Here is a 12,794-nt window from a genome sequence, read left to right as displayed (position 1 = left end):
GTGGTTCTGCGGACGGTGCTGGGGGCCGCTGCTTGGGAGGGGCGAGGGGGCGGTGCTCGGGGTGTGGTGAGAGGGGGCGGCAATTGGGGAGAGGGCGGCATTGTGGGCGGTGAACCGAGGGGTGGAGTGCTGGGGGGGGGGGGATTCTGGGGGCGGTGCTTGGGAGTGGCGCGGGGGGCAGTGCGAGGGGGTGGGGCTTAGGGGCGGTGCGGGGTGGTGGTATGGAACTGGAGGGCGGAGCGCAGGGGCCGTGCTGGGGGTGGCACTTGGGGGAGTCTGGGGGGGTAGTGCGAGAGGGTGACTCTGGGTGGGGGTATCGGTGCGAGGGGGCGGTGCCGGGTGGGGGGGGGGGGATGTTGGCACGCGCTCGGTTACCTGCTTCTCGCTGGTTCCTGCTGGTTCTCTGTGACAGCGGAGCGCGAGCTTTTCCTCCTAACGGGGCTGTCTCCAGACTTCTCTTTCTGGAACCAAGTCCCAGTCGCCCTCAGGTGTGTATCACGGGATACCCATTTCTGCGTGCGGGGACAGAGGCTGGTCCTGCAATTCTCAGACCTTTCGGGGGGCCCAGGTTCACACTGACAATTGAAGGTAACACCTGATCTGCGGGGTCTGTGTGCTAACATGGAATGTAGCTCTAATTCAGTGTTTCTCAGCATCATCTGGGAATTTGTTAGAAATCCTCGTTTGGGGGGCAACAGCCTAAACCTAGGTACTCAGAAATTTTGCGGGTGGGGCCCAACGTTCTGCATGTGAACAAGCCGTCCAGGGGACTCCAATTTGAGAAAAAGGAGTCTTGGTAAGTAACAGGGCCCAGGGTGTGCTTACTGCTGGATACTTAAGAGTCGTTATGGGGGTGCGTGGATGGTTGAGTCGGTTAAGCGTCTGACTCCTGGTTTTGGCTCAGATCATGTCTCCCTCTCTCTGCCCTTTTCCCAGTCGCTCTCTCTCTCTCTCAAAATAATAATGTTTTTAAAAAGATTCATCATCATCATTGTTATCACAAGTCACAGACCCTGCTGTGAGAGGGCAACTCAGAGACCGTTCTCTGCACGATAACTTATTTGTCAAAATAATGAGTCTCATTCAGCAAGTAGCAGCAGAGGTAATGATGATAATGCTTACATGAGAGCACACGTTTTACCATTTGGTTATTTTTTTGTATTCTTTGAAATACATCATGCAGGAGAGTTTCATCAACTACAGGCAGGCCTACTGCACAAGGGACAGATTCTTACAGGCCACATGACTCAACATTTGAGAACAGCAGGGTTAGATGCCCTCAGGCCTAAGTGGACAATGGAACTCACATGGTTTCACGTTTGTTACATAAGATGAGATACCATTACTCATCTCTGGTTCTCAGGCATTAAAGAAAAAGTTATTCAAGACACTTGTTGAGAATGATAAGGCGGACTTTCTTCACGGGCCCTATCGTGTTAAGTATAGGGACCACTGCAGTAGGAGTTTGTAGTGAGAAAGAGTTTGAGAACAAGAGTTTCCTTGTTCTCCAGGGAGAACAGGAAAAGTAGGAATTTATAGGCACAGGTGGGAGGGAGGGGATGGGAAATTACTAAGAGGATACATCAGGCGATAAGAGGGGTTCCAACTGAACCGACTTAACAAGATTCTTGCTGAAGGCAGGTCAGGATGATCAGACCTGGGGGGTGTTGGGGAATGAGGGACTGGATCAGATATCACCCGTTTTCCGATATGGAGGGTAGTTCTGGTCAAACTGACTTTAGGGTTCTTGCTACAATTAGACAATGCAGAGAGAAACATGAAAGTCTGAAAGCCAGGGCCTAGTTGAGAAGAGAATTCAGAAGTGTCTAAGTAGAGGTTGGTCAAAGAGAATATCACTGTCACAGGAACCAAAACTTGCCCCTCTCCTGACTGTCGTATTCAGAGCAGCCAGATCCGGGTACAAATATATGATCGCAAGACATCCCAGCTTGATGTCCATTGGCTGGAGGCCCTTGTCCTCATCAAGACAGAATCAGCCCACCACCGCCTGGGCCCGTAGCCCACCAGGGAGCACTAAATCCTGGAGAGGTGAAAACTGAGGTCCAAGGAGGCCATACCAGGAAGGGGCACAAAATGAAGACATAATGAAGACGCAATTTCACGGTTACATCTGTCCATTTTTCATTGCCCCAAACTAATTTGCAACGGTCCAAATTAAATGTCAGGGAAGCTGGGTGTACAGAAAGAGAAAAAGAGATCGGTGAGCAAATGTAACTGGCTTCAAAAACAATCCATCAGTTTGGTAACCAAATACTCATTTTGTATTTCTCCTACGCATGAACACTTGCTGCCCCTCTTTTCTCTGACAACCCAAAACCCCATCCCATCACCACCTCAATCTCAATCTTAGTATTTACACTCTGAACCTAACCTCATGCCAGGAGACTACAGCAAAATAGGTTACTTATCACTTCTCACTCCCGCTAGATAGCTGTGGTTCAGGGACACGGTGAAAGGATGTTTTTAAACTGCTGAAGAAATTACCACCAACCTAGATTTCTATACATAGCAAAAGTGTCTCTCAAGAAAAAAGATATCTTAAAAAAGATTACTTCAAGCCAAAAAAGAAAAGTGTAATGGGAAATTGACCTACATAAAACTCAACGCTAATGATTATAATTAAGAACAAGGAAAAGTGATTCCAGGTGAAATCTTCAGGGTGATAGGAATGAAGATCTGAGTGGGGCGCCTGGGTGGCTCAGTCGGTTGAGCGTCCGACTTCAGCTCAGGTCACGATCTCGTGGTCCGCGAGTTCGAGCCCCACGTCCGGCTCTGGGCTGATGGCTCAGAGCCTGGAGCCTGCTCCTGATTCTGTGTCTCCCTCTCTCTCTGCCCCTCCCCCATTCATGCTGTGTCTCTCTGTCTCAAAAATAATTAAATGTTTAAAAAAAAATTAAAAAAAAAAAGGAATGAAGATCTGAGAGAGGGGTGTGTTTATGAGCTCCTGCAACTGTTCATTCTCTGTGTAAAACAGAAATACTATCTCCTGTGGGGTTAGAATGATGGCATTGCCATGCATGCCATAAAAATCATAGTAATCGAAATTGGACAAAGTGATGGATATTCCGAGTTCCCTATGTTGTCTAGAAGGAAGGTAAAGGTATTTATAACTCTGTGCTAATGGATTAAAATAAGTATTTGTAATTTTTTGCTTAAATAAAATAAGTAAAGTCAAAGAAAATACTTTCCAAAGTAGAAAAATTTGGGGGTTGTAAATGAGTAGACAGTACTTTTAAAGTAGTGGGTAAAGAAGAAGGGAGGCAAAGAAAAGCAGAGAACCCAAATGCATCAACTTTTACACCAAGTTGCTATCGAATAAATATTCAGATTAGCAATCAGAGATTTTTTTCTTTTTCTTTTTTTTTCCTTAACGTTTTTTTATCATTGAGAGACAGAGAGCGACAAAGCATGAGCATGGGAGGGGCAGAGAGAGGAGGAGACCTAGAATCCGAAGCAGGCTCCAGGCTCTGAGCTGTCAGCACAGAGACCAATGTGGGACTCGAACCCACAAACCGCGAGATCATAACCCGAGCCAAAGTTGGACGCTCAACTGACTGAGCCACCCAGGCGCCCCAGCAGTCAGAGATTTTTAGTGGCTCAATATGTCCCTGAAGGATTCGTCTTAATTATTTTTTTTTATTTGAGTGTAGCTGACACACTAGTTTCGGGTGTATAGTGTAGTGATTATACAAGTTTATGCATTGTGCTCACCACAAGGAAGCTACCTTCTGTCCCCATACAATGTGACCACAATATCGACTGTACTTCCCATGCTACGACCCTCATTCCTGTGACCTAATCATTCTATAACTGGAAACCTTTTATCTCCCACTCTCCTTTACTCATTTTGCCCATCTCTCTTCCCTATGGCAACTGTCAGTTCTCTGTATTTATAGATCTGATTCTGCTTTTTGTTTATCCTTTTGGGATTTTTTTTTTTTTTTTTAGATTCCACGTATGAATGAAATCGTATGGTATTTGTCTTTCTCAATTGACTTATTTCACTTGGCTCAGTACCTTCTAGGTCCATTCATGTTGTCACAAATGGCACACACTCATCCTTTTTTATGGCTGCATAATATTCCGTCCACATCTTCCTTATCCATTCATCTATTGGTGGACTTCTAGGTTGCTTCCATATGTTGGCTATTGTATATAATGCTGCAATAAACATAGGGGTGCCTATATCTTTTTCAAATTAGTGTTTTCTTTTTCTTTGGGTAAATACCCAGTTAATGGAATTATTGCATCATATGGTATTTCTATTTTTTTGAGGAGCCCGCATACTGTTTCCACAGTGGCCATGTCAATTTCCATGCCTACCAACAGTGCACAAGTGTTCCTTGTTCTCCACGTCCTTGCCAACACTTTGTTATTTCCTGTCTTTTTAAATTTAATTTAATTTAATTTAATTTTTTTACATTTTATTTATTTTTGAGACAGAGAGAGACAGAGCACAAATGGGGGAGGGACAGAGAGAGAGGGAGACACAGAATCCAAAGCAGGCTCCAGGCTCTGAGCTGTCAGCACAGAGCCCGATGTGGGGCTCAAACCCATGAACCATGACATCATGACCTGAGCCCAAGTCAGTTGCTTAACCGACTGAGCCACCCAGGTGCCCCTGTCTTTTTTTATTTTAGACTATCAAACAGGCATAAGGTAAAGGATTAAATTTTGAAAATTAATAGTATATTTAGAGCAGTTTTAGGTACAGCAAAATTGAACAGAATGTATAGTGTTCCCATATACCTCTTCCCGCACATGTACACTTAGGTTCTCCTCCCTCAACATCTGCAGAGTGTTGTGCATTTGTTATAATCTATGAGCTAACATTGACACATCATTATCAAACAAAATTAACCTTCAGTTTACATTTGAGTTCACTGTGTTGTACTTTTGAGACAGGGAAACTGAAAGGACCCTGTTAAAAAACTCCTTTTCCTGCTTCTATTCTTGTGAGGACCACCCCCCCCCACCCCCAGCTTATGTATGTCTATTGTATGTCCTCCTTGTAGAGGGCAAGGAGTTAATGATTTCTTTGGAGTCTTCTAGCAAATAGCTAACATCTAAAGGGGTGACCAGGTGGGGTTTCATGTAGGTTTCCAAGACAACTGACTCCAGACGCTGAGACCAGGGCATAAGTGACTTATGGAGGACACCCAGGTACTCGTCCTTATCCGACAAGGTCCTGGATGCCCAAGAGGGCATGTATACCAGACCACACTCTTCAGTAAAAACTCCAGACCCCAAACAACCAGGAGAGTCATTATTCTTTTCCTTCCTGAGTCTCTTCCAGATGCTCTGTCTGTGTCTGTTCTCACTACATCTTCAATAAACTCAAATCTCACTTTGATTTCCATCCTGCTCAATGCCAAACACCCTCTTGGCTGGACCTATGGGACCCCCTCTGGGTCATCGCACCTGCCCTGCCTGCATCACTTTCTCTGGGCTTTAACAAATGTATGATGTCATGTGTCCACCATTATCGTTTCATACAAAATACTTTCACGGCCCTAAAAAAAAAAAATCCCGTGTTGCATCTATTCATCCATCCATCCCTCTCGGCCCCCACGAGCTCCTGGTAACCACTGAACTTTTTATTGCCTCCATAATTTTGCCTTTTCCAGAACGTCATATAGTTGGAATCATATGTAGTCTTTTCAGATTGGCTTCTTTCACTTAGGAATATACATTCAAGTTCCCTCTCAGCCTTTCAATAGCTTGAGAGCTCGTTTCTTTATAGCACCGCATAATATTCCACCGTCTGGACGTACCACAGTTTATGCATTCACCTACTGGAGGACATCTTGATGACTTGCAGTTTCCGGCAATTATGAATAAAGCTGCTATAAAAATCCATGTTCAGGTTTTTGTGTGGACACGAGTTGTCACTTCTTTCAGGGAAATACCGAGGGATGCATTTGCTGGCTTGTAGGCTAAGAGTCAGTTTCGTTTCGGAAGAAATTGCCAAATTGTCTTACGAAGCAAACGGACCGTTTTGCATTCCCATCGGCCAGGAATGAGAGTTTCTGTTGCTGCACAAACTCATCAACATTCAGTGTTGTCAGTGTTTTGGATTTTGGCAATTCTAATAGGTGTGTAGTGGTACGTCATTGTTGTGTTAATTTGCGTTTCCCTAATGATATCTCGTGTGCATCTTCATATTCTTGTTTGCCCTCTGGATATCTTCTTTGGTGAGGTATCTGTTCCATCTTTTGCCCATTTTTTATTGGGTTTGGGTTGTTTACTTTCTCTGTTAATACTCCTTTGTTTTAGCTCACAGTCCTTTATCAGATACACCTTTTTTTTAATTATTTTTTTTACATTTATTTATTTTTGAGAAACATTTATTTATTTTTGAGAAACAGAGTGAGACAAAGCGTGAGCAGGGGAGGGGCAGAGAGAGAAGGAGACACAGAATCGGAAGCAGGCTCCAGGCTCTGAGCAAGCGGTCAGCACAGAGCCTGATGTGGGGCTCGAACCCACGAACTGTGAGATCATGACCTGAGCCGAAGTCGGACACTCAACCGACTTGAGCCACCCAGGCACCCCTATCAGATACACCTTTTGCAAAAAAGTTCCTCCCAATCTGAAGCCTGTCTTCTTATTCTATTGACGATGTCTTTCACAGAGCAGAAGTTTTTAATCTTAATGAAGTCCAGTAATCAGTTTTTTTCTTTCACAGGTTGTTTTTCGGTGCTGTATATAAAAAGCACAGCCAGAGGCGCCTGGGTGGTCCAGTCGGTTAAGCATCCAACTTTGGATACATTGTATATATATTCATTTCTGAGCTCTCCAAGACCCCCATGCAATTCTTCAAGTCTCAGCAGACACTGATTGGGTGTCCTCCAAATTGGACTCCATTCTGACCCTCTTTACCTGGAGTTAGCATCATATCTGATGCGGTTTTAGAGTGGTGGTGGGGGTCCGGAACTGATGGCCAGGAAAGAATTCTTGAGATGTCTTTGGTGCCAAAATGTGATTTTATTAAAGCATGGGGACAGGACCCGTGGGCAGAAAGAGCTGCACTGGGGTTGTGAAGAGTGACTGGTTATATACTATGGAGTGAGGGAGGTAAAGGCAAAGAGGGAGGCTTCCAGAAGGACTTTATATGCTAAAGAGGACTCAGAAGATACCAGAGGTCTTGCTATTGTCAAGCTAAGGTTGTTTTCCCTCTAGTAAGGCATTAACTTTAAGACAAGACAGTTGGGAGTTTATTGGAGGAATGTTTTACTCTGCCTATCTCAAATATTTGTCAGTGGGCTGCAGGTTACAAAGAAATTTAATTGTATTACATTTTTGTCTTGCCTTTGTTCCCTACATCACCATGGAGGGGAAGGTGATGTTAGGGCTCCAGGAAATTGAGTCTATGGGTTTCTGGAGGTTAGGCTATTGATAAGATTGCCTTTTTCTTGTAATTTACTAAGATGTTTGTAAACTGACGGAGACTCATGTCCTGCAGGACTGTGATCTCTATCGGTCAGCCCTTTGTTTTCTCCTTCTCTTAGCCTTAAGGCAGCCAGGAGTGCTTGAGGATTGTCACATGTAATCCACTGGAGGCGGGAGGCTGGAGGGCGTTTGCGGGGTCTCAGCTTGCCTCATGCTCCCTCGTCAATATCCTAAAGGTTAAAGGTTCAGTCTCACAAGACTGTCCCCACTTCAGATGCCAATTCCAAGTCCAGATTGTTACCTGTGCCACTGACTGATTGACTATAAATCAGAGGTTCCCACAACCTCCTCCTTGGATTTGAACATTTGTTAGAATGGCTCACAAAGCTCAGGGAAACACCGACCTACACTTACCAGTGAGTACTTATTATAAAGTATATAAGTAAGTACTTATTATAAAGGATATGATAAAGGATACTGATGAACAGCCAGATGAAGAGGTACGTAGGGCCAGGTTTGGTAGAGTCCCACGTGCAGGAGTTTCTGTCCCCATGAAACTGAGGTGCACTACCCTCCGGACATGTGGATGAGTTCACCAACCTGGAAGCTCATCAAATCTTGTTGTTCAAGAGTTTTTATAGAATTTAATCTGTGATACTGCCCCTCCCCCCTTTCTTCCCAGAGATCAATGGCTGGAGCTGAAAATTTCAACCTTAAATCACTTGATCTGTCTGGTGATCAGCCCCAACCCGAGGTTGTCTAGGGATCCCTTCTAAGTCAGCTTACTAGCATAAACTCAGGTGTACTCAAAAGGGGCTCCTTATAAATAACAGAGACACTCTTATCACTCAGGGCATTCCGTGGGTTCTAGGAGTTTTTTCAGTGACCAGAGACAAAGACCAAATATATCGGTCTATTGGTCTATCCTATTACAGCACAGTACCTTTGATATTATGTGGGGAAAATGACACTTTACCTCTATGATCTTCTTACCCAAGTCCTATAACCGCAGTCTAATTATGAGAAAATCATGAGATAAATTCCCATGGAGGCACATCCTACAGTATACCTGACCAGTACTACTCAGAACTGCCAAGTTCATCAAAAACAAGGAACGTCTGACAAATTATCACAGGCAAGCAGAGCCTGCAATGACAGGACAACTGAATGCAGCATCCTGGATGGGAGTCTGGTACATGAAAAGGGCATTAGGTTAAGAGCTTGGGAAGTCTGGATAAACTATGGGCTTCATCCAATAATAATGTGTCAACATTGATTCATTCATTGTAACAAACGTATCATATAATGTAAGATGTTATGTGCATATGGGAGAGGTATATAGAAGCCTTCTGTACTTACCTGCTCATTTTTTCCCCTGTAAATCTAAAACTATTCTTCAAAAACATAAAGTCTATTATTAAGTTTAAAAACTCTGGGATATTTAGAGCTTACAGGTGTGATTGTGGACAGAGGAAATGCCAAGAAACGTGTGGGATGGAGAATCAGATCTACAGCGCTCTTGGGTGCAGGTAGGAAAACCGAGACTTGCATATATGAACCCTTGGGACGAAGTTCAAGGTTAATCTTTTGATAGTGAGGTTTCCAGAGAGCCAAATCTCCAAGTTTTATATGTGGACTAGTTTAGATGGGAAGACTGGAGGAAAAACAGTGTTAACCTGTTGATAAGGCATGGGCATAGTCAGTCAGTCCATTGCAATATTTGGGAAGGTCTGAAATGACCAGACCAGAGTCTTCTGTAGCCCATGCCATGTGTGGAATTCTCACAGATGCTCCAGTAAGTGTCTCATAGAAGAAGAGTTGATGTGGGTGGAGATTCGAAGGTCATCAAAGCCGAAGATAAAACCTCGGATCATGGAAGGCCAAGTTTCTCTGAGAGTTTTGCAATTTTAGATTTAATAATCCATTCATGCGCTCAGTCAAGACAGGGCAAAAGCAACATCCCAGAGAGAGAAAAATTGTTCCAGCAGAAATGTAGCAACAGTGGTTAAGCAGTAGCCCTCTTACACGGGGAAGCTTTGATCCAATGAGAGAACACGTGAATAATGACAAGGACATATTCATAACCATGACCTACAGGCAACTGCGTGATATGTAATTGCCCACAGAGGAAGCTCGAGGTGGCTTTCTCGCTTGCCCCGCCATTACAGCTCCACCAGGATTATGTTCTCAGCAGATGGGACAAAAGGATACCGGTTGTGCCAGCTAAAGAGCAAAATTTTCCCACCACTACCAGTGGAGGAGCTGCTCTAGATTTTCTTTCCCCTTGTGGGAAAGTCATGGCCTAAATTTCAGGCAGGGGATTGAGGAGACTCCAGACGGCCATCTGGATGTCTCGAGAGTTTATCCGCATGCAAAGGACGTCCAGCTTATTTCTAATTGACCTTTAATCTTAGGGACTTTGGACCGAGAGCTTTTCATTTCTTCTGTTAGAGGGTCAGGGCGTAGGCAGAGGAGATTTAACATTCTGTCTGCTGTAGAATGGGGGCAGGTTTCTGAGCTGTTGGCTTTAGCAAGTTCCCCCTTTGCTTATGGATCTTATCGCCCATATGAGTTTCTGTTTTAAATATGTCCACTTCTTTTGGTACCGATAAATCCTCGAAGTGATCAGCCACGCATTTCCCATTTTGAGTTGCTGTGCCACGTGCAGTCATAAATACCAATCAAGTATCGCTAACCTTAAAAATAAAACTGTTGATTATTTTGCCAGAAAAATGGGCTTGTTCAGGAATAGCAGAGAACTGCAACTCAAGACACGCAAGCTACAGCAAAACCATAGGCGACCCTGTTGGCTGGCAGGGAGAAAATCTTCCTTCCGCCTGCTGGCGTTGTAAAAATAGGCTTCTTCCTGTGGGAAAATGCAAGGAAGGTCTCTTGTGGGGTCTGCAAAGGGCTGTGAGGAGTGCTACAGCGTGAGCGCTCCCCCTTCCGGCCTTATTTATTTATTCATTTATAGGGCAACTTGCTTTTTAGAAATATTTATTTATTTTGAAAGAGAGAGAGAGAGTGTGCATGCGCAAGTGGGGGAGGGGCAGAGGGAGCATCCCAAGCAGGTTTCACAGCGTCAGCGCTCAGAGCCCCGTGTGGGGCTCAGACTCACGAACCGTGAGATCATGACCTGAGCTGAAATCAAGAGTTGGATGCTTAACCGACTGAGCCACCCAGGGCCCCCCTTTTTTTAAATTGAAGGGTTTTTTTTATTTCTTTGTATCCCAGGTGGGACTCCAACCTATGACCCCAAGACTGAGGGTTGCATGTTCTTCCAACTGAGCCAACCAGGTACCCCCTCCCAATTCCATTTTAGTTTTGTTTAGTTTATTTAAGTTTATTAATTTTTGAGAGAGAGAGAGAGAGAGAGAGAGAGAGAGAGAGAGAGAGCAGGGGAGGGGCAGAGAGAGAGAGAGAGAGAGAGAGACGAGAGAGAGAATCCCAAGCAGGCTGCATGCTGACGGTGTGGAGCCCAACTCAGGACTCCAACCCGTAAACCTTGAGATCTTGACCTGGGCTGAAATCACGAGTGAGCTGCTCAACTGACTGAGCCACCCAGGGACCTCCCAGCTCCATTTAAAACGACATTCCCTTTATTCAGTTCCATAGTTCCAACTCAAAAGGTATCTGCTATCTGTGCAGATACTAATTCTCCTATCCTTAACTAACACGCAGGCCCGCGTGAGAACCAGAAGTTCCACCAACTGGAATGAGTTCTGTTATCTGGGATGATTGGGTGTGAGGCTGACACTCATATTCATGGGGTTCTGGAAACCTACGGATTCAGGCAGATCCTGCCTGAAATGTTCCTTGTGAAGTGAGGAGCTAGTAGCCATCAACAGAGAAGGTGAGGTCTGGGTCTGTTAGGGGAAGCTCTGAAAGGCCGGAGTGGAGAAGGGTTAAGTTCAGGTGGCTGCCTTGCAGTCACGTGGGTCCCCTCCAGTCAGGAAAGGAAGACCAGCGACACTAAGATTTCGAACAACGGGGGGTGGTAATGTGAGAAGGAGCGAGCAAAAGGATCTCAAGAGAGGCAAGATGAGAGGTGAAAAAAAAAAATGCGGTGTTTCAGTTAGGAGAAGGATTTGGGCACACGGGGTACATACCTAACACAAGATCCATTGTCCCTTGAACCAACTTTGCTCTTGCCATGACTGCTCTACAACAAGAAATGGCTTCAGCCACACAGTCCAGAGCAAGACTAAAATACCCAGTGGGCCTCTGCTTGAAAAAGCACCTAAAGCATGTCCTTCTCTCTCATGAATGAATGACTAGTGAGAAGGGCAAAGGACGCTTTGGGAGCCTCAAGGTGGAAGCACAGGAAAGGGAAGTTTTTAAGGATTTGAATACATCATGGAAAGTGAGTCCCATTGTAGAAGGTGAGGCATAGTTTCCTAAATTATGCCATATAAAGGGGACGCTACATCCAGGTAATCCTAGAAAGCCCCAGAGCTGTCTTTTGGTTTCAGGCTGAAGGTAATGAAGGATGGTCTTGCTAGTTCTGAGGACAAGGGTTTTCCCTCAGGGTTAGATACCATGTTCTAAATATTGCACCTGGACCGCAAAGTTGTATTTTGCCCCTTGAAACCTTATGCTCCTCGTAAATGTGAAACTGAATAAGGAAAATGTCAGTTATCTTTTTTTATAAGAAAGTCTCATTTAAAGTGGAGTTGGAAGGCCAGAAGGGGGAGCTCTCACGCTGTACCATTCCTCACAGCCCTTTGCAGAGCAAACAGAAAGAGACAGACCCGCATTGCCAAAGAGAAGGAGCCTGCTTTACAATCCCAGCAGAGGAAGAAAGATTTTTCTCCCAGCCCAGCAACAGCCTAGCCAATGAGAGACTGTCACACACAACTCAACCAATGAAAAGCCACTACACTTCCGACTCCCGGTTTACTCCAATGGACTTTTTGTTTACAACAGCTCCTCCCACGTCCCCCACCCCCCTTTTCTCTATGAAAGAGCCAACTTCTCCTTTGTGCTTTGGACTTGTTTGTGGTTTTGCTGTGGCTTGTGTGGCTTGAATTGTAATTCTCTGCTGCTCCCGAATAAATCAGTTTTTCTGGTAAAATAATTAACAGTTTTATTTTTAAGGTTAACACAAGCCGGAGCTTCTAATAAATATTAAGTGTCTGTGAGTCACTGAACCTAGTAAAACAAAGAAGCTCATCCGGATATTGACTGAGGATTGAATTATAAAAGGAGCCTAGATTCTTTGGATTTACACTTAATATTCAGGCAAAAATAAGCGGGGACTTTGGAACATCCCTGGAGCACGACGATCCAGGTATGCTGTTGGTTTTCGCATGCGAGGTGAAGAGGTATTTGGGAGTTAGATAAAGGGGTCTGCTGAAGAAAGCAGAGCGTATCAACAATGACGA

The 12,794-nt window shown here is 44.7% G+C and overlaps 1 long non-coding RNA gene across 1 annotated transcript; it reads left to right on the top strand.

Annotated features, from left to right (window-relative positions):
- The first annotated feature begins 348 nt into the window (after window positions 1-348).
- Window positions 349-12,794, top strand: LOC109251524 (uncharacterized). Its single transcript, XR_002073562.2, has 3 exons — window positions 349-488; window positions 10,645-10,707; window positions 12,131-12,794. It is a non-coding gene; the product is annotated as an uncharacterized LOC109251524 (long non-coding RNA).

The sequence above is a fragment of the Panthera pardus genome, unplaced genomic scaffold (genome assembly GCF_024362965.1).
Source record: "Panthera pardus isolate Hobbes unplaced genomic scaffold, ASM2436296v1 HiC_scaffold_18, whole genome shotgun sequence".
NCBI lineage: Eukaryota > Metazoa > Chordata > Mammalia > Carnivora > Felidae > Panthera > Panthera pardus.
This window is presented reverse-complemented; position numbering and strand designations above follow the sequence as displayed.